Below are 26,238 nucleotides of genomic sequence, written 5' to 3'. Positions count from 1 at the left end.
GTTTAAATATTAAACTAAAATGCAAATTTGAAACACATTTTTACATTAAGCAGTGAAATCACAGTAATAAATTTTTCCATCTCATTGGGAGCTGGAAGACAGTTTATAGGCCTCTCTTCAAGCATCATTATTAACAAGCTAGAAGTTAATATTCCTAAAAGCCACATATAGAAAACTACTTTCAAGCACCCCTAGGCCTACTTTTTTCCTCTACATATTTGCCTCTCTCACCTAAATTCAACAACCAGAGAGCCAGATTTGGGGCAGGATGAATGCTCTCATCTCCCAGAGATTGTTCACACTCCCTTTCTGAGCTTTTCCTCTTGAGTAGGACACTACCCACAAGGTCCATCACACTTGTACATGGGAAGGGCTACAAGACTTGTGTCCATGCTGGCATCTGTAGGGCACAGAGCAGGACAATTTGATAAAATGGCCATCAGTTCAGGCTGACTGGGCTGTGGCTGACGTATTTGAGGGAACACACAGTGGACTGATAGTTCTCTTAGACTCTCTGTTCCTGCGTAGACACATCTTAACTTACAAAGCGCTACCAGGGGAGACGGCAGTGAGCTGAGGGGGCTTCCCTGCGAAAAGAGCTGCTCAGGTATTGAAATGGCAAAACACTGCTTATTGTGGCTGAATGGCCATGTCAGAAGCAGCTCTGGAAGGACCATGGCCAGCTTCTATGAAAATTAATTCATTAGTGAATAGATTGCAAATTTCTGGAAAGTAGTTTGTCATGATTCATCACCTACACTTTGAACAAAACTGAAGACCAAACAAAAGGTCTATCCAACTAGGGTGAGCAGATCTCCCCCCCCCCCCTCTTTTCTCCTCCCTTTACTCTGCACATTGATTTAATTCAATTATTAGAACTGGTTATACAATGCAGGGCCCTTCACTTGGAGCAGGAGTGCAGATTCCTTTGTCCAAACCTACGAAGCAGGAAAGTTTCATACAGACAAGAACTCAGGACACCTTTACTGTTTCCAAACAATACTGTATATAAAGAAACCCATACTAAGAGCTAGAATACAGGATTATCTATGAGCTTTAAGCTAAAGTTGGTGAAAATTGTTCTTTCTTTTTCCTTCTCTGAGCTCTAGATCAGCCCTACAATGACAAAACTTCCATGGTTACAGCTACTGTGACCGAACTGTGCTATTTGCAGTAGCTAATTTCTGCTCTCTGTGCAGCAGCACCACATAAGAGCTCAATCAGGAGAAAAATCTGTGTAAGGAAAAGTTTTCAGACATTCCCTTCGGGGGGGGACAGGAAAAATAAAGACTAGAAGAGAGGTTATCTGAGTTAGTGCTGCACTCAGCAACCCTCCAAAAGACTCTTGGGGCATCTCCGGAGCTGCATGCCCTGGTGCTCCATGGGAGAGGTCATGGGAATAAAGTGCCATAAGGAAAATCATTCCTGTCTGGGGGTATTTTTGGCATCTGTGTTCTCATCTAGTGTTCCTCCAAATCACTGTTACAGCTCCACCAAAGATATTTTAGCATGCTGCCGCAGGGGTAAGTCTTTGGGGATGATGCAAACGGACAAGACCAACGCAGCAGAATGAGACAGTGCCAAGGATGGGAGTGGGGACACATTCCCCATGCAACAAACCTGCTGCCACTCACTGAGGTTCATGGGACTCAGATCACACCCTTACCTATAACCAGTACAGTGAAGTAACACCCAGCTCAACCCTTCAGCTGTGGCTGTCTCAAGGCCCGATCCTAATCTTGATTGCAGAATACATCACGGACACCAGCAAGTCCCACGCTGATTTAAAATACCTTTATCTAGAACAGCAATTCACCCTGCTGCCCAAAGAGCTCAGCTATTACCTCATGCATAAGTATGTTACAGTGGTTAAGCTGTGAAATATTTTTAGATAACAAAATTAACCAGTTCAAAACTTAATTAATCCTATTTCCTTCCCAAATGGCTTCCTTCGAAAGGTACTTGAAATAGTTTTACTTCCCCCCATTGTCTGCCTAATGCACTAATGAACTTTTGCTTCTGAGCTTCTCCTTATTTTAATTGTCTGCTCAGTCAACCATCCCTTTTGACAATTAAGCAAGTTAATAATATAGAGTCATCTTTAAAATTAAACTTAATTCCTTGCTGAGCAAAAGCAGAACTTTTTGTTGTTGTTTAGCAGGGTGGGGTTTTTCCATGTTCCTAGTTTAGAAAAAGCATTAATGACTTCTGAAGAAGTGGTACCATTTGGGAACTCACCTGTTAGGACCCATCTGTTACTGAGAAGTTGGTGAAAATATTACTTTACATTAAATAATGTGGTAATGAGGTTTTCTAGGGACTTTGAATCAGCAGCTGAGCAAGATGGACAGAGCGAAGTGAAAGAAAAGTAAAGAAAATCATACCTAGCCAGAAAGCAACAATGCTGGGTGAGCTTTTGCAGCTGCTCACCTGCAGCAGAGCTTGCCCCCGGCACTTCTCACAGTGGCATTTTACAGAGTCAACCCTAAATCATTTCCATTTTCAACCGAGGCAAAAGAAAGGTTTTTCCATCATGCGCCATGCTGGACAGACACCAGCCCACCCAGGAGCTTAAATTCCAAGGAGGAAAGTATCTTCACACAAGCACATTGAAATACGTGTTTTATTCACATACTGTATATATGTGTGTGTGTTTATTTATATGTATTTTTATATATATATATATATATGTATTTATATAAATCTATTTATCTGTTTATAAAAGTATATATTAACTCACATTTGGCATTTGACAGCCTCCTGGCAAACAGCTGGTGCCAGTTCCCCTCAGTACTGGCTGACCCACCTTGCAGCTGCAGAGTGAGACGGAAGGCTCTTTGCTAGAAATATTTTACTTCTTAATCAAAGTTTGTACTTGGAAATGCTTTGATCAGTCAGGGTGAAGCACAATGTTGAAGAATCGCTCAGAAATTACATGAAAGGGTAAAGCAGACACCAGTCCCTCAACCAACGCAGCGACAGGGTGTGGGAAGTGGCTGCTAAAACCTCACAAGAAATGGCTCTAAGATCCCAGGTCTTTGAAAACTGCCGTGGAAGTGCAGAAGGGTATAAGCAGCTGGCAAAGATTGCAGACAGCTGGAACTTGCAAAAAAGATGAGAAAAGAGAGTGAAAAAAGGTTAATCACTAGCAGGGTTAAAGGAAATTAAAAGTATCTGTGTTAAAAAAAAGTACTGGAAAGGGAGACTAGGTCCAAGAATAAATGCAGAGTGGGATATTATTAATGATGAGTCAAAAGTGGGTAAGAAGTTAATGAAAGCTGGGTTGTCTACAGATCTAGGCATTTCTCTTAGTTAGTACCAGAAGTCTCCATTAAATACCAATACAATTTACAGCCATTTGGTTCTGGCCCTCCAAGGACAATGTACGCTCTGGTTACCCAAAGCACCAGAGAAGTTGCTTCCTCATTCTCCTAGAAACTGTCTCCAGAAGGAAAATGCCTGTGGTCACAGGACAGTCAAAAAACCGAACAAACGAACCGAGCCTGAGAATGCTGCATCCTCGACCAAACAGGTCCAAGGCTAGTCTGAGGACCAATGGCTTAAATAACTGCTTATTTAGAACCCGAGCCTTGGGCAAAAAATAAAACAGATTATTGTTACATAACTAGAAGCAATTCACTGACTTGTAGGCCAACTTTGTAGTCAGAATGATTTGTATTAGCTTGCCTAAGTGATGAATATCAAATTTCTGCCAAAATCTGTGCCCCAAAAGGCTGCAACCATTGTGATTTTATAGGCATAATATAGACTAAAAGTTTAGCAGCAAACATATACATTGCCCTTTCCCGTAAATACTCTTAGAACATATACACTGTAACCAAAGTAGCTCCAAGATTATTTTTCTCACCTATGAAAGAAGTAGCATACAACATAACCTGATAGCAATGAGGATTGAGGGAAGGGTTATTGCACTGAAATGTCTACAGTGTTCATTTCCATGAGGAGTGCGATCAGTTCGGTATACGAATGCTGTACACACAAGCAAACTGAGATTACAGAGGGGCAGCACTTTAACTGCTTTTCCAGGCTCTAACTCACTCAGCTGGCAACTCATCAGTTGGTAAAGTATCTTAAGGATGAACAGGAAGCAAAGAGTATCAACCCGCCCTTCTGAAATGTGAAAGCTCATACTCCAATATAAAAAGTGATGCATGCCCAAAAGTCCGTGAAAAAGAGGAAAGAGCAAGAGAAAAATATTGTAGGTACGGCAGATGATTGCACAGATGACTTCAAAACCCCTTTTTCTTTTTAAAACAATCCAGTGTGGAACACCCGACGGGAGGATGGCAGGGAACAGCAGGGATGCCAACCGCCTCCCTCGCTGGCTTCCCCAAGCCAGGGGAGGGTGAGGATGGAGAAGAGACAAGGAAGTTCTCTCACTAACGATAGAAACCAAACAAGCCAGTTGCTTGAGGAAAGCAGAAGTCTGTGGTCTTCCTCGTACGTGCTAATGTGCAGCGGCTTGGGGAGCAGGCGAGGGTAACCTTTATGGTGCGTTATGTATTCAGCACCAGCACCCAAGAGGCCCATGGTGTGAGGTCCCTGCATGAGAGCAGCCTCCACTCTCTGCTGCTGAATGCTTATTTGAACAGGACCATGATTTGTTCTGATGAAGGCAGCTGTCAAAGCACTCAGGGAGCCATGATTTGTAAGTAACCATGATATTTAGAACCATATGACCTTTTAAAAAGTTAAGATCAGGCTTAAAGGGCAGCCTTCCTGGAATAAATGACTCCAGAATCTCTTAGGTCAGATTTAAAATATAAATCCATAATGGACAGGCATCACATTATTTTTAAAAGAGAAGATTAATCACAAGTATCTTGCAATTGATTTGCAAGCTACATATATTTATGATGTGTTTGTGCAGCACCATGCACACCCTTACCTATCATCAAGCTCCCAAGGGGTTACTTAATGCGAATAAATCAATGCAATCTATTGATTAAGTTATATAAATATTCTTGGAACTAGGACAAGTGAAAGTTTCTGCAGTTATTCTGAGGTCTCTCATTTACGACAAATTATGAGCGAATGAAGGCCAAGGAGGCTGGTGAGCTCAGGCCAGGCCCTGCGGCTGAGCTGCTGTGCCTCTCCATGCTTTCTTGCATGATACAAGTCTAATTACTGGCGCATGCTGCAGTAGCAGTAAAAGAAGGGGAGAAGTGGGGGTTTTTTTTTTTTCTTCCCATTTTACCACCCTACAGAATATCTGCTCAGCACTTCAGCCTCCTTTAGCGACAGTACCTGACCCTGTACCTGAACACATGCAGCGCAACGTGATGGCTGCAGAGCACCCACAAACTCATGTCAGTGTGGCTGTCGCTCACACATAAATAATGCGCACACTGAGAGATCAGCTGCCGAGCATCTCAGGTTGAACCTCCAAAAGTAATTGACATTCTTGACTGAATTTTTCGATGTCTCTGTTCCTTATCTAGAGAGTGATAATCCTTCTCCCTTGCCTCGCCAGGCTTCACAGAGACAAATTAATTAGGAGTTTATTTGTGAAATAAATAAATACTACTGTAGTAGCGAGTGCCACCGAAAAACCCGAGGAGGAGCAGCATTTCGTCTTTACAGCAAGGCTGAACAGTTGGCAGTAAACAAGGGCTGGGGCCACACACTGAATGACGGGAGGAAAACAGATTTTTGAACTGTTGCCCATTGTTGATTTGCATCAGGCAGTCTGCTCAGTGACTGAGGCTGGGCCCCTCTGGAAAAAAACAGTATTCAACCATATAACGAGACATCACAGGAAGCCCAGGAGAGGGCCTACACTTCAGGATAAGAAATTTCTTACTCCTTGCATGCTTGGCTTTGCAGCTTTCACACTGGCACATAACCTGGTCTGATAGCTTATATAATATAATAGAAATTTAATAAAGTTTATGGTGCCCATCCGTACCATTGCAACTGTGTGCAGGATCGGGTCCTTTGAAAGTGTGCATGTGTTAAATGTGCAATGGTTCAAATTATCCTGACAAATGCAAAACAAAGATCTTACATAATTCACTGCATCTGGCAAAGATAAAATTTTACATGTCACAACAACACATATCAAAAGAATTATGTAAAGCTCACCCATAATTTAAAATGTCACTGGAAGTGTTTAGTAATTAGGGCAAGGTCTTTAAAAGGCTGCTCATGGAAGCTAAAACCTCTATGACAAAGATCCAGCTGAATGCATATAGGTAAAACACGAGCGTAGGAAATCATGCTTGCATTGTAACACAGAATTTGAACGACCAAAGACTTTGACAGAGCCTCCGTTAATGGGATTTCCTTGTCCAGCTTTTGACCCCCAACTGCGCACAGGGCTTCCATCTGCAGAAGTCACATGCTCAGCTGAGGATGAGCAGAAACTTCATCGCTCACAGTGAGGACGGCAGCCCGTTATAACTCCAGAACAGCCTCGGCTCCTTCCCTTAGCTCCTGATGGCACTCTCTCATAGTCATGACAAATACTGTCCCATAATCATGCCCAAATGAAAACCCCACAAACTCTCTGAAATTTATTATAAAATAAAATTCATAATTTCCAGACTATCGCGGCTCTGGAAGTGTTTCCAGCCCTGGAGAAAGCAAAGGCCATCAGGAGTTTCCCAAGTCCACCCCATCACTCGTGGAGAATCAGTAGGATTTATCACTAGGAATGGTGCGTTTGGAAGAGCAATCTGGTTTCTGTCCCCTGCAGCACCAGAGCCAGCCTGGCTGCAGGGGCTGGAGGCTTTCCTGTCCTGCCCTGGCTCTGTGACATGTACCATGCTGGTGGTGCAGGCGGAAGGACATGTGCTGTAAAAACATGGCAGGGGAACCTAGAAATGTCTTATCCTTCATTAGCTAGTGACATCCAACATCAAAGACTGAGGAGATAAGAGTTATTATTTAGACCTGTCAAGTCTCCTCCGTACCCAAAGGGAGGGAGCAGGCGTGACCTACTTGCAGAATTAGGAATTCACTAGGAAACGGGTTTTAGGATTCAGGATACAGTCTGTCCTCTAAATCTAGATTCCTGTCATGAAAACCCAGCCTTGTCTACGCCTAGGCTTAAAATGCTTGAGTTCAAACCACTCTCCTCCTCCTCCCCAACCTCTGCCAGCTTCCTGGTTCCATATGGTCACTTCATGTAGTGCCCAAAGATGCTGCTGACCTGCAGTGGACAACCCTGGCACCAGTGGGGGCTCCAGCCCCGGCACGGCAGCTTAGTAGCTATCACACCTTCCCAAGTAACTGGGGGGGGGGTGGAATTTCTTTTAAACAGAGGAACTTTTAAGGGGACCTTTTAAAGCAGGGAATTTGGGGGCCAGAGCTGGGCAGGTGAGTAGCAGGACGCAGGAGATGCCAGAGCTGGGAAGCAGTGAGGGGCTGAGGTGTCCAGTTTCATGCTCCCCAGAGCAAACCTTTGGCAAAAGCTGGTGAAAAAGTGCAAACCTTAAACTTGCAGGCAGCTCTCCCCACTCCTTGGCCAACCTCTCCATCTCCATCAGCCCTGTGCAATGCCTAGCCAAGCCCTCACGTGCCATGAGATATCTGCATGCAGATATCTGGGAGCACTGTTTAGCGCTGGGCTTTGGGATGGACATTACTGCCAGCTGTGATCACCTGAGGGATTTGTCCAAGCACAACTCCGCACTTCTGGGCTGGTATTTCAATTTTCTTCTATTCTGTTCCTTCCTTTGTGTGCAGGCACAAGGGAATATCACCACCTATGACCAGGTCTCGACCTTGAGCACCAGAGCAGCGCTTGTCCGCGGTGAACAAAGGAAGAAGTGCTCAGCCCTGAATCCACTTTTCTCCCTCTTCTCTCAAGAGAGCTCAGATTCGGAGCCAGAGAACAGAGAGAGGAAGTGTTACTTCCCAGTAGAAATAAAACCCCAGCATAAACCCCCAGCAGAAAAAACAAGCCTGAAGCGGGAGAGAGGAACTCAAGAGGAACATCTTCACCGTCACCGGGCTCTGGGACTAACCACAGCTGACAGACAGGCACAGAGGTGACCCGGGACACAGAGGAAGGGGTGTCCCGTGCACCACCGAGGCTTTTGAACAAATTTGGACAGATTGCTCAGGCGTGCTGCTTGTGCTGAGGCCCGTGGCCTGATCTTGGTGTGTGCATTCGTGCTGTCTTAGCTCCACAGAGCCTAGGTCTAGAGCTGCTGCCTTTGCCCAGGACCTCAACAAGGGCAGCGCAAGGTCTCTGCTCTCTAGAGAGAGTCTAGGCACCAACAGCTGCCCAGAAATCTGTGCCAGGGGAAATTTCCAGGAGGTGTGCAGATTCCCGAAGCTTGCAAAGGCCCAGAGCCAGTATAATAAGACCAAATGCACCAACCTGCTGAGCTTGATTTCTGCTTGCAGCCAGAAATCCTCCCACATCCAGGGCTCTCCTGCACTTGCAGCACATTTCCTCTTCCCCCTCCAACAGGCACTAGATTAAAAAAAAAAAAAAAAAAAAAAAAACATGAAAACTAGAAACACTAAAGCAGCAGCTAAAATTCTTGCTCTCTAGATAGAGGAGAAGAGCTGGAAAAAAAAAAAGCCCAGCAGTAAACATATCAAAAATTCACAGTAATCCTGAATTTATTACTTTTCAGCATATGACTTTTAAGCTTATGTGGCAGCTGACCTCATGTTTTGGGATTTATAAACCTAACTCTACTAGCATCTTGATACATGTCAACAGACATGTATCACCAGGTTCACCACACAACTGCACCTGGCCACGGAAAGCTACCCTGGGAGCCCAGGCACCATGAGCAGCGCAACTCAGGAACAAAAATGGGGATGCGCTTCACAAGCCCCCGCGCTCATAGAGCTGAGCACCTAAAAATGCAACAGGAGTAAGGACACAGGAGTAAGGAAAGAGGCTTCGTTCACACTCCTGTGAATATTTATGGAAAGGTTTGTCTCCAGGCAGTGACGAAATCCTATGGAAATCAATAGGGGGTTTCCATCAGCCTCAGTGACCTGTGGCACTACAGGGTTTGTTATGGGGCGCCCTCTTGGCAGCTCTGGACCCACGCTGCTCCAGGTAGCATTCCCTCAGGCACCAAATAAAAGCCTCTCTGCTGCTTTTGCTGCAGCCTCTGGGGACCTCTCAGGTAGAGCTGCCACCAGCCATGTCCTGGAGGCATCCAGAAAGCAGATTTTCTGCATTTCGTGTTCAACCGCCAAAGCCTGTGATGCCTTTGTTTCTGTTTGCTAGCTGGGGGCGTGCTGCTGCGCCGGGGCCAGGACTGGCGGTGAGGCAGCAGTCAGCAGGCACGCAGTCGCTCCAGCAACGGGAGATGTGCCAGGCGGGAGGAAAACCCTGCGGAGCGGCTCCTCCCTGTGAACCGGTCCTCTCGCCTTCCTGCAGCCTGGGTGCAAACCTGCACACAGGCGCACACACATGTGTGCACGCATACACACACATGTGTGCGCGCACAAACACACGCACATACACGCTTGCCACTATGCAAAAAAAAAAAAAAAAAAAAAAACCAAAAAGCTTTCCGTTTTTCTGGGTTTTTTTCTGTTTGTTTTTTTTTTTTTTTTTTTCCCTGTTTGCTGTTACGCTTGTTTTCCTATAATTTGTGAGGGTGAAATGCAATGCAGGAATTGGCATGATTAAAACCAAGCAATCCAAGCCATCCAAATAGGTCCGTTAAGTGAGGAAATGAGAGGCATAGTAATTGCTTTTAAAGCGATGGCTACGTATTGGCAATCCCTTATATTCACAATGGCACAAAGCTGAATTTGATAGTGTCAGGTTCTGGCTCTGGGCTGCAGCAGACTGGTGAGCTGCACATAGACCAGCAAGACGAAGTATAAGGAGAACTGAGAGATATCTACTGAATTTTATATTTGGAGAACATCCCTTTCTAGCCTCGAGGGCCTAAAGACCTATCTCTGTCTAGTCGAGAAGACTCTGAAATGCTCGTGGAGATTGCCTTGTTTTCCTCCTTCATCTCTCCTCTCCTGCCCCAGAGGAAAACTGCATCTGAAATTCCTTTCTGTCTGCATTAGAATCGACATCCCTCGGTTATCCTCACAGCATCTAAAAATAGCACAGGGAAATCCGCCTGAGATCAAAGCGATTCATTTACAAAGCGCTGCATGAGGACAGAGCTCCACCATTCTCATTCCCATCACATCCGCAGCAGCCGGATGGCAGGAATCACACCACCGCTTTGAAAACGCACGGATGCCTCCCCGCCTCACCTCGTGCTGCATAAACAGCCCTGCATCAGCACGGCTGGACCAGAGCGAAAACAAGCAGCACGGAAATCATTCAAACGTTGCATGGGGGGGGGGAAGGGTTGAGATAGAGAGTTTTTTTTTTTCCCTGCAGATACTGCAACGTTATTCCAACCAGGGCTATGCTTCAGAAGCCCTAGACAAGCTGGAAAAGAAATGAAAAGACCAAGAAAGGAAATACAGACTCCTCAGCACACAGAGAAATGAGTGTCCAGCCACATCCTAACATGCCAGAGAAGCCCGTAGCTCATGAAATCAGGAATCAACGGTGAGACCACCCCCCCCCCCACCAGCAGGCACCAGGAGGTGGTGCAGGACCCGGCTGCATTGCAGAAAGATGCTGGAAAGCTTTAGTTTGAGATCTTCCTGCAAACCCCTAGTTTGAGGGATTAATCATAGCTGCTGATGAATTGAGCCGCACGAAACAACTGAGTTAAAATCATTGTGTCTCAGGGTAGCAGATCTTGTGCTTTTTAATGCAAATCTCAGGACGACTTAGCAATTTGGCCAAGACAGCCTGTTACTGGGGAATTCCCCAGAAAAAAAAATCTCTATTTTTTCCTCTCTTTTACATGGGAAGGGTTTTTTTAATCAATATAGTTCTGCAGAAAAAGCATTAATTATAGTATGTCAGTGAATTCTAGAGACTCACAAACAGGCAGATAAATTAGAACAGCTACTGTTCTCATGTAGAAAGGCATCATTTTTATCCTATTCCATGATTTCTGAATACTCAAGGCTAGCATTCCCACCACTCCTATGACACAGATGAAGGGTGAGATTCAGCACAATAAATCACTTCTCTAAGGCATTGCAGGGGTAATCCAGGATAAGGAGAAACAGCTGAATCCAGGTCTTAGCTTCAAGAAATCCTCCTTCTTTCAGGCTGTTGCTTAAATCTGAATGCAGACAGTAATAAGTGACTCAAAAGAAGTGATTCTATCTAACTATTGTACATGATGTGATTTCGTGGGCACTTTCCAGTTTGACATGGCAGGGACGAAGCCATGCTCACCATGCCAATAGCAGAGAGCAAGTCCTCCAGTGCAGATTTGGGCTGAGATATTTGTCAGGTGGGTGTTTCTTTTGGCTTTAGAAAAGAGGCCCTTTTTATTAGTTTCCCATAGAGTGCATTGTAGGGCTTTAATCCACATGAGGTTTTTGTTCCTGAGCAATTAAAAAGCATGGTCGCTTTTGTGGTGAGGGGACAGCAGGATGCAGGCTCTCTCCATCCAGACACCAGTGCTTTTCCAGCCTGGCAGGTGTTTACAACATCACTGTTATTTGGGAAGAATTACTTTTGACTAATTGCAGGCATGACCTGGTGCCAAGAAAGAGGCACTGAGAGCCAGATTTCAAGGACCTGGACTGAACATGCAGGGACTATGTTGTCATTAATGACCTATAAGGTCCATATTGATCTTTGACCATCAAATATCATTACTAGGATAATAAAGAGTTTTTATTGTAAAGCTGAAACAAAAATGTTCTGAGATTATTGTTTTGCCAACAGCATCTTCCATCCGGGCAAAAGATTCAGTGAACATTTCGTTTCTCAACTGTACCTCCCTGTTTTGCACCATGAGTTACAGCCTGAAACCTCACTCTGTGTAAGTATCAGCAGTCACTTCACAGTTTACATTAACGTAATGCAGCCTACAACTACCCTTGCAAATCATTCTCTGCAACGATCATTCCCAGTGTTTGCTGAGTCCCGTAGGTAGCTACATACGCTGCTCGACTGATCGGCTGAATGGCACTGTAGAGTCTGTGCTCCTCAACTAGACAAAGTCCATAAAGGATTTCATGATGACCAAGCAAGCACTTCATGGACATACACGTTGATCTGGGTGTCTCCCTGACATCCCCACCCACATGCTTCCCTCGTGACGAACACCCCCTAAGAACTATGTTTTATTGACATTGTCTGAACCTGTCAAAAACCCTTTCACAGAGAGTGGAAAGATTAATATTCCCAAGGCTGGTTTTGCAGTATTCCCTCAAGTGATTGAATCACTACAGAGGGACAATTCTATTGTTCCAAAAAACCTAAACCAATAATACCATCTTCAGTCTTAAAAAAATAATTTCAGCATAAAACCCATCACTATCCCGGTTTTCACTTCTTTTCAGACACTTGAGGGGCACAGTGCTTTGTTCAGGAAGCTGATTCTCAATGGGGTACAGTCTGGGGCTGTCAGATGCCATTCTTAGCTGTGCAAAACACTTAAATGGGCTTAAATTCACTTGCTAGCATACAACCTCAGGAGCCAGAGCGTGGTTAGGCTGATGGCTTGCCATGCATGACCCACCACCCTCTGTTTCATTCAGATGGAGCTGTCATTTTCTAAAGTACCACAGAAGATTGAAACCAAGCCTGATCAAAATCTTGTACTTTACATTACTGAACCCATTGAAAGCACACACTTCACCTATTTACTTCTAAAAGTAAATCAAAAATTTCCATCTCTTCTATTTTAACTTTTAAGGGTGTTGATGAGCATGAAGTCTTTTATATATTCTAATTAAACCAATTTATATTTTTAAACCAGATTAACCCATACAGTCAAGCAGCTTATAACAGCAATTTCTATACATTCAATAATTTTGATTTCAAATCATCTTGATTGAAACCTGCTTTGAGTTTTGTTAGAGATAGTATCTGACTCAATAAAATAACCTTTGAATGTTTATAGGTGTTTATCCTATTCCTAAACCTATAAAACCAAGAGAAGAAAGGATCCTCCAGTGTAATTTAAGGAAAGGCTATCACAATCCACAGCCTCCAGTTCAGCATGGCCACCTCTTAACTAATTTCACTGCAGAGATTTCAAAGAAATGACTATACAACATCACATACATGCCAAAACCTCATTATAAAGAGGGAAATGACAACGGACAGACCAGGAAGTAGACGTGAGCTGCTGACTGCAAAAGCTAGTGCTTCTCTGTAAATAACATGTCATTCATTCTTTCATGTGAGCTTTGTCATGAAAAATCTGGAAAAACAAAAAACAGGCAATTGCTATGCTGAAAGGACACGGGCACGAATGGGCTGTGTCTCTGGCGATGCAGGCCTGAGCTGTGAGAGCTCAAGGCATTCTGCCCCCTCCCCCCAAATTCATTCTCCCACTGCCTTTCATCGTTTAATACATTTTTATATTGATTTATTATCTTACCTATCTGGGACATTTAAATATCTGAGAAATTGTACTTAAGAAACCCTTTTAAGTAAATATTTTATTCTATATAATTTTCTTGGTGATGAAGCCGACAGTCCAACTAATTAAATGAAAATGTGAAGTTTATTTTTAGACAGTCAGAGCTGACGTTGGTTTTTAATTTGAATATTAATAAAGAACTATGGGAAGGACTGGTGACCAAGTCATTACTTGAAAGGTCTGAAGAAATTTTAGGCATTTTTTAAAGATTTTTCTCTATTAGCACTGCAAATGCCACACACTTTCATACCTTTGACAACGAGGATTTAGCTTGTCCCAGCACAGACCGCAGATGCACTGGCAGCATACTGCATTTTAATTGCAAAGAGAGAGTGCAAACAACCGGTAACGGAGAATGTCAGAGACTCCCAGCTGACTAAAATGGAAATATCATCAGATTAGAAATTCAGCCTGTCCTTTATCTATGGCAAAAACGGACAGTGGCACAGAATTACTTCCTCCTGCACTAACAGCAAGTGGACGGACGGCGCATACAGCAGGAACTGGCAACGTCTTCATTAGCTTTTGGGGCAAGGGAAACTGAAGCGCACTAGACTCTGCTCCACAGCTACGAGAGGATCTATATCCACTCATTTCCACTGCAGTTATTCCAAATACCAGACAGTTTCTAACTTCTCTCATCCTCCATACAGACGGTGACAAGGGTACATGCTGTTTTCTTGGTTACTCTAGAGGAAATGTAATCCAGCTGAAGGAGAGCCCTTCCAGAAATGCAGTAGGAATTTTACACCTACACGTCAGCGAGTGGAAGGATGGTCTATCTTGTTCCAACATCTTGGTTTGTTGCTAAAATTCATTATGCTATCTTTTGTAAATAGGACACTAAAGGCTTGGGAAAAATCAATCTAATATGAACTGAACTCTATGAACATTGAACTGGAGCAAAGGGGCATTTTGCCTTTGATTAAGTCATTACCTAACCTCCTGCAGTATCATATATTTCTCTCTTGCCTCGTTCATAAATAGTGCACCTTGAAAAACGTGGACCTGAACATTGCTCCCTCAACAAAGGAAAAGCAATAAATAATCCACTTTGTGGTTTGCTCTTTTGTTTGGCTTGGCATTTTTGTACATAATTAGGACAGCAAAGTCCCTTAGCTAAATAGTGCCTGGGACTGTGCAGCAAAACACACCACAGGAGAGAATCAGGTCTGGTCTTAAGGATTAGATGATATCCTGAACCTGAGAAAGAGTAGCTGATGAGTATCCTTTTGAGACTTCAGAATTAAATGCATCTACATTCGTCCTGAAATATACCTCTAATCACCCTAAAAGCCAAAGAAAAATAAAGTTTCCAACCTCAGTGTAGCAGCAGTAGTCTTCTTAACCCTGTGTACTTTGGAAAACTTCCACATCAGTTTCCAAGAGGTTCCAGCTCCTAATTGCCTTGCAGGCTTTTCATTATCATCCCTCATGGACTAATAGGCTAGATTGGTCTAGTTTTGGATCAGCAAAAACTCCTTCAGGATCCTGAAGAAACAAGATAGGAATCAGAAGCCATCACTACATTTGCTGTCCAGCAGTATGAAGGGCGAGATGATGAAAGCATGACCCTTGTAAGAGGATAAAGGAAATATATTTTCAAGTTCAGCAAGGCATTTATCCAACCTCTAAACGTATGCATCTGTTTAAATCTCTAAGTCACCATAGACTAAGCATGGGCCCAAGCAGCAATAGCTGCCTACAGAGCCAGTAAGACGTGTCAGGCCATTTGCAGTTCTAGAAATAAGTCTTTGCACTCAGGGCCTTGCAATGAGATCGGGGAGGTGCCTGAGTACATAATACAGCCACAGGCAGAACCAGGCTCTCCAGATTCTCTCTGTGTTTTCTCCCTAAAATCTACCAGACGTGTGCATGTCCCAAGTAAAGCATGGTGAGCTCCATGCTCTGAGGGCTGATCTATTTCCCACACATGGTTCCAGAAGGGAGGAGAGGAGGAATTTAGTCCTCACCACAGTGCTGTCTGCTCACATGGCTGGCTGCTCCAGCATTACAGCTTCCCACCACTCCTCTGAACTGAGAGACAGATGCAACAGCCAGGGAGCTTGTCACTGTGTCCCGCTGCTGCCCTTGCTGGGGCTCTGCCCCTGCCACACAACTTACTAAGAATATGTCCCCATAAAATAGCCTAACAGGGCTGTCTGCACCCACCACTTGGGCAGGGACAGAGGTGCTCTCTTGTCTCATGTCACTGCTGGTAGAGGACTGGAGGAGTTCAGGTCCTGTTCTTGTCAGGGGCATGCCTTCTTTTTCTTTCAAAAACTAATCTATCAATAAATTAAGAAATTGGGTCTTGGCTCTGTTCAGCCCTCTGTGGTGCCAATGAGTATATTTATGCTGGCATAGCTTTCATCTAGCAATTAAACCGAGGCTGTATTGACCCTCATCTGCCTGGGCATGAACCACTGAATTATAGTTCGTCAGAGGGAGAGGTCACATTTCAAATACATCAGTAATAACCTTTGGGAAATGACTGCCCCATCACACAGTCTTAAAGCAGCTCCCTTCAATATTAAATGAAGATCTGCCAGACACACCATATTAAAAGCTCGTTTCTTGCAAACCTACTACAAATGCCAGAGTTACATCACAACTTGCCTTTCCAGCTGGAATAGGCAGATGCAGAATTGAAGAGGACAACCAACAGCCATGCCAGTCCTTGCCACAGCACTGCAACATTTGGATATACCACTTGGAGCCAGCCAGCTCCTTGCACTCTACCATGTGACTTTTTAGGTGCAGAGAAAATGCTCTTGGAAAATTTGGATGTATGATAATGCCCTTGGCCACTAGCATCTGTTGGAGTTAGGGGCTCTCTGGGCAGCTGTGAACTTCACTGGCGCACAGTGGGGAAAAGTTGCAAAAAGACCTGCATCCCAGGACACCTGGGCAGGGAATCCATCATGATGGTGTGGGCTGTTGCCCATGTTAGTGCTTCCCTACAAGCAGCCAGAGCGGGTGATGGGGTCCCCACTCCTGCCATCCAGCCGAGCGATTCCTTCACCAGGCACATCCCCTTTGCTGGCTCCACCTGCTCCTGGCCATCTTCTGTTGAGCAGAGGCAGAGGGATGTGTTAGGGCCATTGCACCCTGCGGATGGTCCCCAGGTGTCTGGCAATCTATCAGGAACAGCCATGCCTGCCAAAACCCCAAATCAATGATTTCTGGTTTGGAAACAGAAACAGAACCAAACCAGAATCTGGCAACAAGTTTGGGGTAAAAAACTGATACTTTGATTTTGAGGGTAGGGAAATCTATATGGGAATCTATATCTATAGGGAAATCACACTTTACTAACAAGGGAACTCAGATTATAGCACAATAAACCACATGCTAATTTTTGTGTGCTGTGCCCCAATGGCAGGGGCCATGCCTGCACAACCCATATGCCCATGATGAAGCTCTTACTGGGGCAGTCCTTCCCAAGATGGGGCCTGATTGAATGAAGTAGGGGAAAAGCCTCCTGGTCACATCAAAGGGTTTGTTACCTGGTCCTGAGAGCAGGCAGACCTCTGTTACGCATGTCAATATGTGTAAATACAAAATATGCACGATCTGTACATTTTGTTTTAACCTAGACTCTTTATTAACCATTTTTATTCCTGAACACTTGGTGATCTTTAACAGTACTGTCTGGATGACAGCCAAGGGAAAATTCACACTCCTAAGTGCTCTGTCCCACTTAAAATTGTCTTGTGGCAATGCCAGATAGTCTCCGTAGGTGTCAAAAACGCATGTCCAATTATAACTCCCTAACAATCACAGAGAGGAACAGACAGATGGCTATCATATGCTTAAAGTATCATTTCTACAGTAAAGCACCATTTGTTTGCCCTGTCAAATTAAATATTTTCCTGTTTGATTTTATATGTAAGAGAGAATTAGGAAAACCTGTCGGCAATGCAGAAACATTCTGTCTTGCGCTGGCACGCTCTCCACCGTGGCTCCTCACCAGGAGTGGCTCCTGGTGGGCCCAGATGCCAAGACGTTTATTAGATGCATCTGGCCTTTTGGCACACCGTTTGGGCAGTTAGTCTGGCAGCTTTGGATCTGCTGGAGGGGAGGTGTCTGCACTGAATGCGCTGCTGGGATTGTCTTAACCTTCTCCGTGACATCTCCATTTGATCTAGCAGCCTGGGAGAGAGGTATGATTTCCTTTCCAGTGTCAGGGCTCGTGCAGCTTCAGTCTGTCACCTCCGCAAGGGAGGGGTTTAAAATAAAACCATAGCAGATACATGCTTCTGATTAGAGCTAAAATTATGAGTCCAGATTGAGGCAGGCTTGCCTGGGGATTCAGAACAGCTCTTATTTCCTCTGTCACTTGACAGCAAAAACCTTGTAATTACAGATAGACAGAAAATCCTCAAAATCTGAAATATTTCAGTGGGGTCTGAACTCAACTAAAATAGTGTGATGTGGCTATACTCTGACTCTCTCTTAGGTGTACACTGCATGATTACTAGAAATTATGCCTACAAAGTTGATCTAATAAATGAACATATATTTAAAGTTTTCAGGAAGTTCCTAGTTAGATGAATTTCTTTACAAGAAACTACTTAACTATTTTACCTTCCACACATCTAAGTTGCCAGTATAATCCAAATAGAAATTATTTTGCTATACTTTAGCATTACCAGTTTTAATGAGTCTCTGGAGGTATAGGGATGGATTTTGCTGCCAAGTACCATTCAGCCTAATATTGCAATGGAAACATCAAACTAGAAGAATTTGGTGCATCCCTGCTGTCAGATTGCTAGGCTATAAAGCTAGCGCTCATGAAAAGGGGACAGGAGGCATCAAGGCTAGACAATGGAAGGAAATCCAGCAGTGAAATCCAGACCTACTTTCTCTTGAGTTAACTGAATATTTTTGTTGATCACGTGACATCTTGAACATGTAGTAACAAGCTCTGTGCAGAATTTACCAAAAAAAAAAAAAAAAAAAAAAAAAAAAAAAAAAAAAAAAAAAAAGCTCTTTTCAGAATAAAACAATGGCCAAGGACAGAAGTCCCTTCCAACCTATATTCTATAATTCTAAGGAATTAAAAAAGTAACTTTTAGATAACTACTTTTAATTGGGGGAAAAAAAACAACCGCTGACTGCTCTGACTGCAATTAGCTTTGTTTGTCTAAGACAAAATGTCCAACCCTCTGACAGCCCTGTGACAAAATGCAGAACACAGCATACACACTGTGAGTCCTTGCACTCATAACAAACTCTATTACCAAAGCAAGCGAGGGTACAGTGGTGGAGACCTTCTCTGTGCAAAGAGAAATGCTTTAAAATATTTATAAGGGCCTTAAAAAGCTAAGAGAAAGATTATTCCTTATCCACCAGGGCAAGAATATAGCCATGTGGTATGCAGCGCAAAAGCGCTGTGATGTACTCAGCTGTCCCAGCCTCCAGTCCTAGACCAAAAGCTGGGGTACAAGTTTGCAACCTCGTAACACCTCAGTGTGGTCCCTACCTTGCATATCCACACATATCAACAATTTCTCCATAATCCAGTGGACAGTCGCCAAGTGTTAAAACAGCTCTAAAATGACTAAGCATGGGGTATGATCATGCCTATTAGGGCAACTTCTCTTGAAAAAGAACTCATCCTCACAAGGGTGGAGAGTAGAGACAGTGTCGAAATCTAATTAGGAGGAAGGCGCTTTGCCCGTTAAAGCGAGTGGAAACACTTCCCTCCCCCAGTGCCACCTATATAAGCAATTGCTAAATCAGTGGTGAATTTTCAGTTGAAAATCAGGGTTCACTTTAGTCAGTTATATTTGTTCACTCAGAGCGCAAATACACTCTGATGAAGCCTTTACTCCCCTCTTTCAAAGGCACTCATTTAAGCACATGCTTATCTTTAAGCAATAGAAAAAAGAAATCAACACGATGCAGTAATTAAGAGAGAATTGCAAGCTTACGCCTCAAATCCCTAACAGGAAATGGAAGACTAAATACAAAATTAACTGAATAATTTCCCAAGCTCAATATATATTAGATAATTATATCTAATAAAGAGACTTATCCGCTGATTTTGCTCAACATCAAGAAACTGGAAAGTCATTAGTGAGAAGAGACTCAAGATAATCAGCTAAAAGCCTTTAGTTGGATTTTGGAAGTTCAGAGGAGAAAGTATGCTAATTTTTTGCACCTTCAGTAGAACTTCAGAGAGCTCTCTCCTACCAGTGAGAGCTGAAAAATGAAGGCAGAAAGACACATGTGCCAACTAGGAAATGAAGATATGCTAAACCCCTCCTAATACGGCTGCAAAACAGGGCTGTTTTCTCTCACACTCCGGACATGAGATTCCCAGGTATCTCCCCACTTCACCTTCCCCCACCCCAGTGCCTGCATTTCACCGGCTGACAGCAAGGGCTGCCCTGTGCCCAGCCTCCGACAGTGCTGGAGATGCTCCATGGTCCCCAGAGCAAAAAAACGCCCTGAGTGCAGAGCTGCACTGAGGAACCATAAACCTCAGCAAATGCTGCCTTGAACAGGAAAGAGCATTCTTCTGGTGTGGTCTTGCCTCCAGACTTGACCCCACAACCTCCCCTAGGACACAAGCCCACATTGTACATGACGTGATGTAAAGGGTCCTGGGTATCAGCGTTATACCAGCTACAAGAACAGTACAGCCACGTCCTGCGTAAGAGGGTGATGCCAGCTGGACACCTTCACATCCAGCCTTCGCGATTCGTTCTTTCTGCAGAGGAGCGAGCAATTGTCTGAGTCCAGCGAAAAGCACGTGTCAGGCAGAGGACAATGACACCAACATCTGCTCAGCCTTACAAAACCCACTTGCAAGAGATGAATGAAAGTAGCAAGTGCTGTGATAAACTTCATTAATTCTAGTCACTCGGTACAATGCATTTAAAGATTTATATTCTGTTAAAAAGAAATACCAGGTTTGGTCAGCTAGCGTCCATTGGGGGACAATTGCAAAATTTACTGGTGCTTAAGTCACCATTCATTAAGGATCTCAATTAGGTGATTTGTGAGAACAATTACAGTGTGACTGCTGAAATCAATAAGTACATTTCAGAGCAGATGGATGGATTGTATTTCCTTGCCTAGCTTCCACAAATGAGGCTAGCACTGGAAAATCTTATAAAGCCTTAGAGCCTCTTAGTTTGAATCTAGTTAGGAGCTAAAATTCCCTCCTTTATTTAGCCTGTTGCTTTGCCAGTCCAAAATTGCTTTGTGTTCTTTAGTATCTTATACAGGGTTACCATTGAATAAAGTGTTTAAAAGATGCTGATTAAAATCACTCATCTCAGATGACCAGAATCAAAATCAAATCTTGGGAACAACATAGGTGTGGAAGACAACACACATCAGGCAAAAATTAGGATCCATGCACAGCAGCCTCTGAAGTAAAGAGACATTCCTGACAATTCCTCATTTTCTGTAAGCAGGAAGATGCATTTTGAAGGCTTAATATATTATAGTAAGGTGAAGAAAAGCAAGTAAACAGTCACTACAGAGTAAGATTTTCCTCATTACCCTCAGATTATGAGGAATATCAGCTAATTCCAGAATTAATATCCTGCCAATCAAAGCTCTCCACTAGCAGTCATATTAGACCACTTTCTTGAACCCCCTTGTGTAGTTCCCCAAGTATCCGCTACAAGTCCTAAAACAGGAGACCTCAGGCAGGTCCATGAGGTGACTGCCACACTGGGAAGTCCTGCAAATGGCAGGTTTGCTTTGCAGCACAGTGCTGCTGCATTACAATGCTATCTCACGCCTGGTGGCCACTTCAGTCTGGCATTCATGCCCCCCTGCCTGTCCCTATTTTTACAGATGCTCAGGTGCATCATCAGGTTACTAGAATTTAGCAAGTCACCCCATGCCAGCTGAGTATGCCAGCTGTTCACCAGCACAGTTTCTCCCTGGCAAAGAGAGGTCATGGGGCTTCTGTTGGCCGGCGATGCAACAGAGGTTAAATTAAGTCACAAGGATTTGAATTTGCAGGATGAAAATGATGGAAACAACCAGTTACTGCAAAGGGGAAAAAGTGTAGAGCTCTGGTTAAAGCTCTGAATCTTGATATTCACAATGAACAATGTTAATACAGTGTTCAAAAAATATAGCAAGGAGTGGGTTCTTACTGCTCACTCCCTAATTTAATACAGTACTTGGAGAGAATTTCAAAATTAATTCCCCTGATCTCTTTTAATTCTCTAGTTACCTATGAAATAATGTACTTTTAAATATAATTCCTCACATTTGAAATAATAATACTAATTCTAGCCGACCATTTGGAGTTGGATACTTGCAGCTGGCAGCTATGAAGTCACTGCAACATTGCTTCAGGCTGAGGCTTTTGCAGTCCAAGTACATCACTGTAAGTGGCACACTTCCTAGAACAGCTGCTTTGGCTTCTGTGCTGTTGAAAGCCATCAAATGTGGAGATAGGAACAAGCTTTTAAAGCATAAAGAACATTCCAGCTACAAATGTTCAACAACAACTAAATGAATTCATGAATGAAATGTCGGTCTGTATCCAGTGCTATATTTCCAGGAAATTGTAATTTAGCATGGTGTGTATTTAAGCGGTTGTTATCAAGCTTCTTGGGCAAACTCTGCCCTCCAGGTTTGCTAACCTGTGTTGCTATTCATTGTCTTCATTCAAGATTAGTCTTACATGATCAGCGCTGTAACCACTGAGATTGGAATGTCCACCTGGAGAACTCATCAGGATTTGTGTTATGAGCTGGAAATGACGCAGGAGGAAAAAAAATGGATATAATCACTAAATAAAGGATGATTATAAGACAGTAGTATAATTTGAGAGCATCAAGCCCAGTCATCTAACCATCCCAGCACATGTAGAGTGGCAAAGCTTTCCCTGGAAAACTCTTGCAGCCATTTAACTCTTCTCTGCCTTGCTGTGATTGTTATTCTGCTGGGCCCTGAAGCAGTAGGTCAGTGAACAGGTTTGCATGGCCTTTATGAGGCCTTTTGGCTCATATCACGAGGATTAGTGCAGTCCAGCTTTCTATCTCCACAGTCAGAAAAGAGCAACCTGAAAGAATTCAAAGCTATAATTGCTGATGCTAACCAAACCACAGATCCCCCTCCACAGGTATATGTGCCCATGATTCACAACAGGGTCTCGAGTCACAGAATAGTTGGGGGTGGAGATCATTTGGCCCAAACTCCTTGCTCAAGCAAGGTCAGATACAGCAGATTGCTCAGGACCCATTTAGTCAGGTTTTGAACATCTCCAAGGATGGAGATTCCACAACATCTCAGGGCAACCTTTTCTAGTGTTCAACTACCCTCACAGTGATTAAACAAAGAAATTAAAACAAAGAAATGTAAAACAGGGAGCTTATAAGCTTTTGGTAAAAGCCTTAGCCTAGTAAATACATACAGCATCCAAGCACAGAATTTCTTTTGAAAGAAAGCTTTTAATAAGTCTGAAATCTTTAATAAGGCTGAAAATAGAAGACAAGAAATGCCTGAGAGCACTCTAGACTGCGTAGTGAGGCACCACAGCACAGGACAAAAAGGGGCTTCTCCGTCCCTCACACTTTGGAAGATGACAGGTCACACCACAGTTACTCCTTCCATTCTACTTGTACGTATTTATTGATTATTCCACCACTCCACCAAACAATAAAATACAAATTCTCTCCCTGCCCCTGGTTTGTGGAAAGGAGGGCTGGATTTATTGATGTTCACCAGCCTGCTCTGCTCACTTGTCTCTGCCTTGAGCTGAGTGTGTGTGTGAGAGAGCAGACAGGCAGACGGGCAAGCTCAGTGTGGGAAAACTTAGCTTGTATTTAGTTGTGAGCCCTCAAAGGCATCTGCAGAGGGTTTAACTCTTGATTAATCTCCAGGAGATGCTAAATTTAGGCAATTTTCTGCACCCCTTCATGAAACAAAATTCCTGTTACTAGCAATGGGAATGGCCATCTGGAGTCAACAGAGTTTTAAGCTAAACCAAAATTTTAAGCATAAAGTGTCACTCTTGCAATGAAAAGCAGGGAAAACATTTCCTGTGAAAGCACTATGGACTCCCAGTGCATAAAACTTCAAGTGCCTTTCTGTCTTGCTTTCTAATTGCCCTTCTGCATCTCTGATTCAAAAAAAGCAATGAGCGAAAGGGAACAAGAGCACCAATAATCTCATATAGTCAATTGAATCCACTCCTACAAACAGTTTGGTTCACCAAGAAAAGCACATGGGAAACTAGAACAGGCATTATATGACAGATTCACTCCACTGGCACAATTTTAACAAAAAAGTATACCCTGAAGACAAGAAGTCATGTTCTATTTGCAGAACACAGTTAGCTGAAAGGTGTTTATTTTCCTCAGTTCTATTCTTCATCTGCCCCTGAGGCAAAGTAGAACTGGCAGGCAATACCTGTTATAAAAAATATTTTTATTCACTTGCATATATATCTATGCATATATATTCATGGTACCCATTTTCCTGCAAATCGTAAATGCTGAAGCAAATTATCATCTGCTTTTACTGAATCATAAGGTGTGCATAACACATTGATAGAGCTATATACATATATACATCTCCATCTGTAAATGGCAAGGAAGGCTCTGTCCTAATCTAGGAGGCTGAACAGAAGTATTTTAAATTATAGCCTGCAAGTCCCTATTTTTTCTCCCAAGGATTTCTTGCATGGCATCTTAGTGCCTTTAGTGGATTTCAAATATGGGATAGGATTTTCCTATCTCCCACTCATTTTACTATAAAAGAATTACTGGGACACCCTCACTCTGTGCAGGGTCCAAATGTAGCCTGATTTCATGGTATGGTGCAATGTCTGCATCTGAAATCAATCTGTTTCTGCTGCTGTTTCTTGGTAGTAAGAGAATATGGGCCAACAAAACTGTGAGAAAGAGGTCTTCACTGATTTTACAAGTGAGCAATAACCATGACTTGTGTCTCTTTTCCTACTTTCGTCATCACAGTGCAGTCACATCTGCAAGTCTGCATGCAAAGGATCTCCGAGTTCACTGTGGATGGTGAGTCTGGGGGCCTGTCTGAGCTCCAGCACATTCGAGGCATCATTTCCCATAGCACTGCTGCCAAGGGAGAAGCCAAATGCTGCTAGGGAAAGGAGCACCCATGTGTAATTTGGGGGATGCAGTCAGAGACACCTTGGTGAACACAGTATTTACTGCAATGACTCTTCTCAATACCTGCAAGCATCTGACCTAGCCTAGAGCTCACCAGGGCAGGTGACCACACTTGCTGAAGTCAGCCTCAGTGAGGCTCTGTTGCTCAAGTTCAGCACAATAGCAATGCAGATGTTTGGTTTTCAGCCTCGTGAGAGCAGAGCAGAAGCTCACATGAGATAAGAGCTTGGGCACAGCAGGCTTGCAATAGGCATGAAACCATGTGGAGGCCATGTGCACTTAACTTAGTGGGATGTCCACCTTCAGGCCTATGTGAGGAAGGTTCTGAAAGAGGAAAGCATTTTTCATTAAATTTAAATGTGCTCAGCTCAGTGAGACAGACAGTTCATCCATGTAATTCTTGTGTGTGTTGGTAGCCTGACAGTTTTCAGCAGGATTACTCTTGTACTTCCAAGTTAAGCATGTACTTAAATATCTTGCAGAAGTGAGACATCAACACAGAACAAAAGCTGCCCTTGATCCTATGATCTTCCTGACTGACTCTAACACTAGGGAGATGGAATTTCCTCAAGTCTGTGATGACTCTGGTCCATCAGTACTGCTGATAGTCCAGTCGTAAGGTTTTAGGCTAGTTAGAGTTGTGGAACACGCATGGCTACAAAACAATTGCTGCTTGAACTGCAGTGACCCCCCTAGCACTTTGACTATAGCCATATTACATGTAAAGCAGTGTACAGGAAGGCAGCATGGAGTGAACATCTTTAACCTCTAAATTAAAGTGCAAGGGTACCAGACATTTTCTGAGCTAGACAGAGTAATGGTTTTCTAAGTGAGAAAAATGGTAGTTTCTTAATACATGCCAGGAGATGGGTGAAACAAGAAGACATTTCACTCCCTACATAGACATATTCATTTCTTCATACTCAGACAGGACTCCTCTAGTTTTGTGCTAGACCTAATTAGATTTTAAATGAGATTCCAGCACTATAATAGCTTATTCTGATTGTTCTTTTTATATCATACAGGCACTGAATATTCATTGTGTTCATATGATTAAGTACCAAATCAATAGAAATGACTAGTGGACCTGTTAGAATTTATGTTTTGCCGTATAAGAATGAATTCATATCTGCTGTACAGTTCAGCCTCTCTCTCTGAAGAGTCACTTTGACTGACATGGCTGGTGATCATAATGAAAATGGGGGAGAATGGGTAATTTAATAAAATTTCTGCTTTTAGGATAAAATTATCCAAAAGGGACTATTACAGGCTGGGAGGAGTTTTAAAATTTTATCATGATTTTAAAAAAATGAGTGATGTAACTTAAAACAAAAGTAGAAGGTCACAGTTGCACAGCAGTGCATTCTTGAACCCATCCCCTAGCAATGTGAGTCTGGGAACCACGAAGGAAAGCAACACAGCTGTTTAGCCTGATATGGCCCTGAGTTAATGACACTTACGAGAAATAAGTCAACACAGAAAGGAGAAAAGGAATGTTTTTCAAATGCAAACCACACATCCACACCCAAAGGAAGGCAAAGGAAAACTCACTATGCTTTCCTAGGGAAAACAACAGCTGTGTCCGTTCAGCAGGATAAGAGAAGGTAACCTGCAGTGATATTGCTTATTCA

General features: G+C 43.3%; 1 long non-coding RNA gene across 2 annotated transcripts in view; it reads right to left on the bottom strand.

Moving 5' to 3' along the window:
- The window catches only part of LOC134145276 (uncharacterized), a 54,552-nt gene that overhangs the window by 12,559 nt on the left and 15,755 nt on the right, over positions 1–26,238 (bottom strand). For both annotated transcript variants that reach the window (XR_009959572.1, XR_009959573.1), the window contains exon 2: positions 8,351–8,446. This is a non-coding gene — a long non-coding RNA (uncharacterized LOC134145276). The remainder of the gene's footprint in view (positions 1–8,350; positions 8,447–26,238) is intronic.

The sequence above is a fragment of the Rhea pennata genome, chromosome 11 (genome assembly GCF_028389875.1).
Source record: "Rhea pennata isolate bPtePen1 chromosome 11, bPtePen1.pri, whole genome shotgun sequence".
Lineage (NCBI taxonomy): Eukaryota > Metazoa > Chordata > Aves > Rheiformes > Rheidae > Rhea > Rhea pennata.
This window is presented reverse-complemented; position numbering and strand designations above follow the sequence as displayed.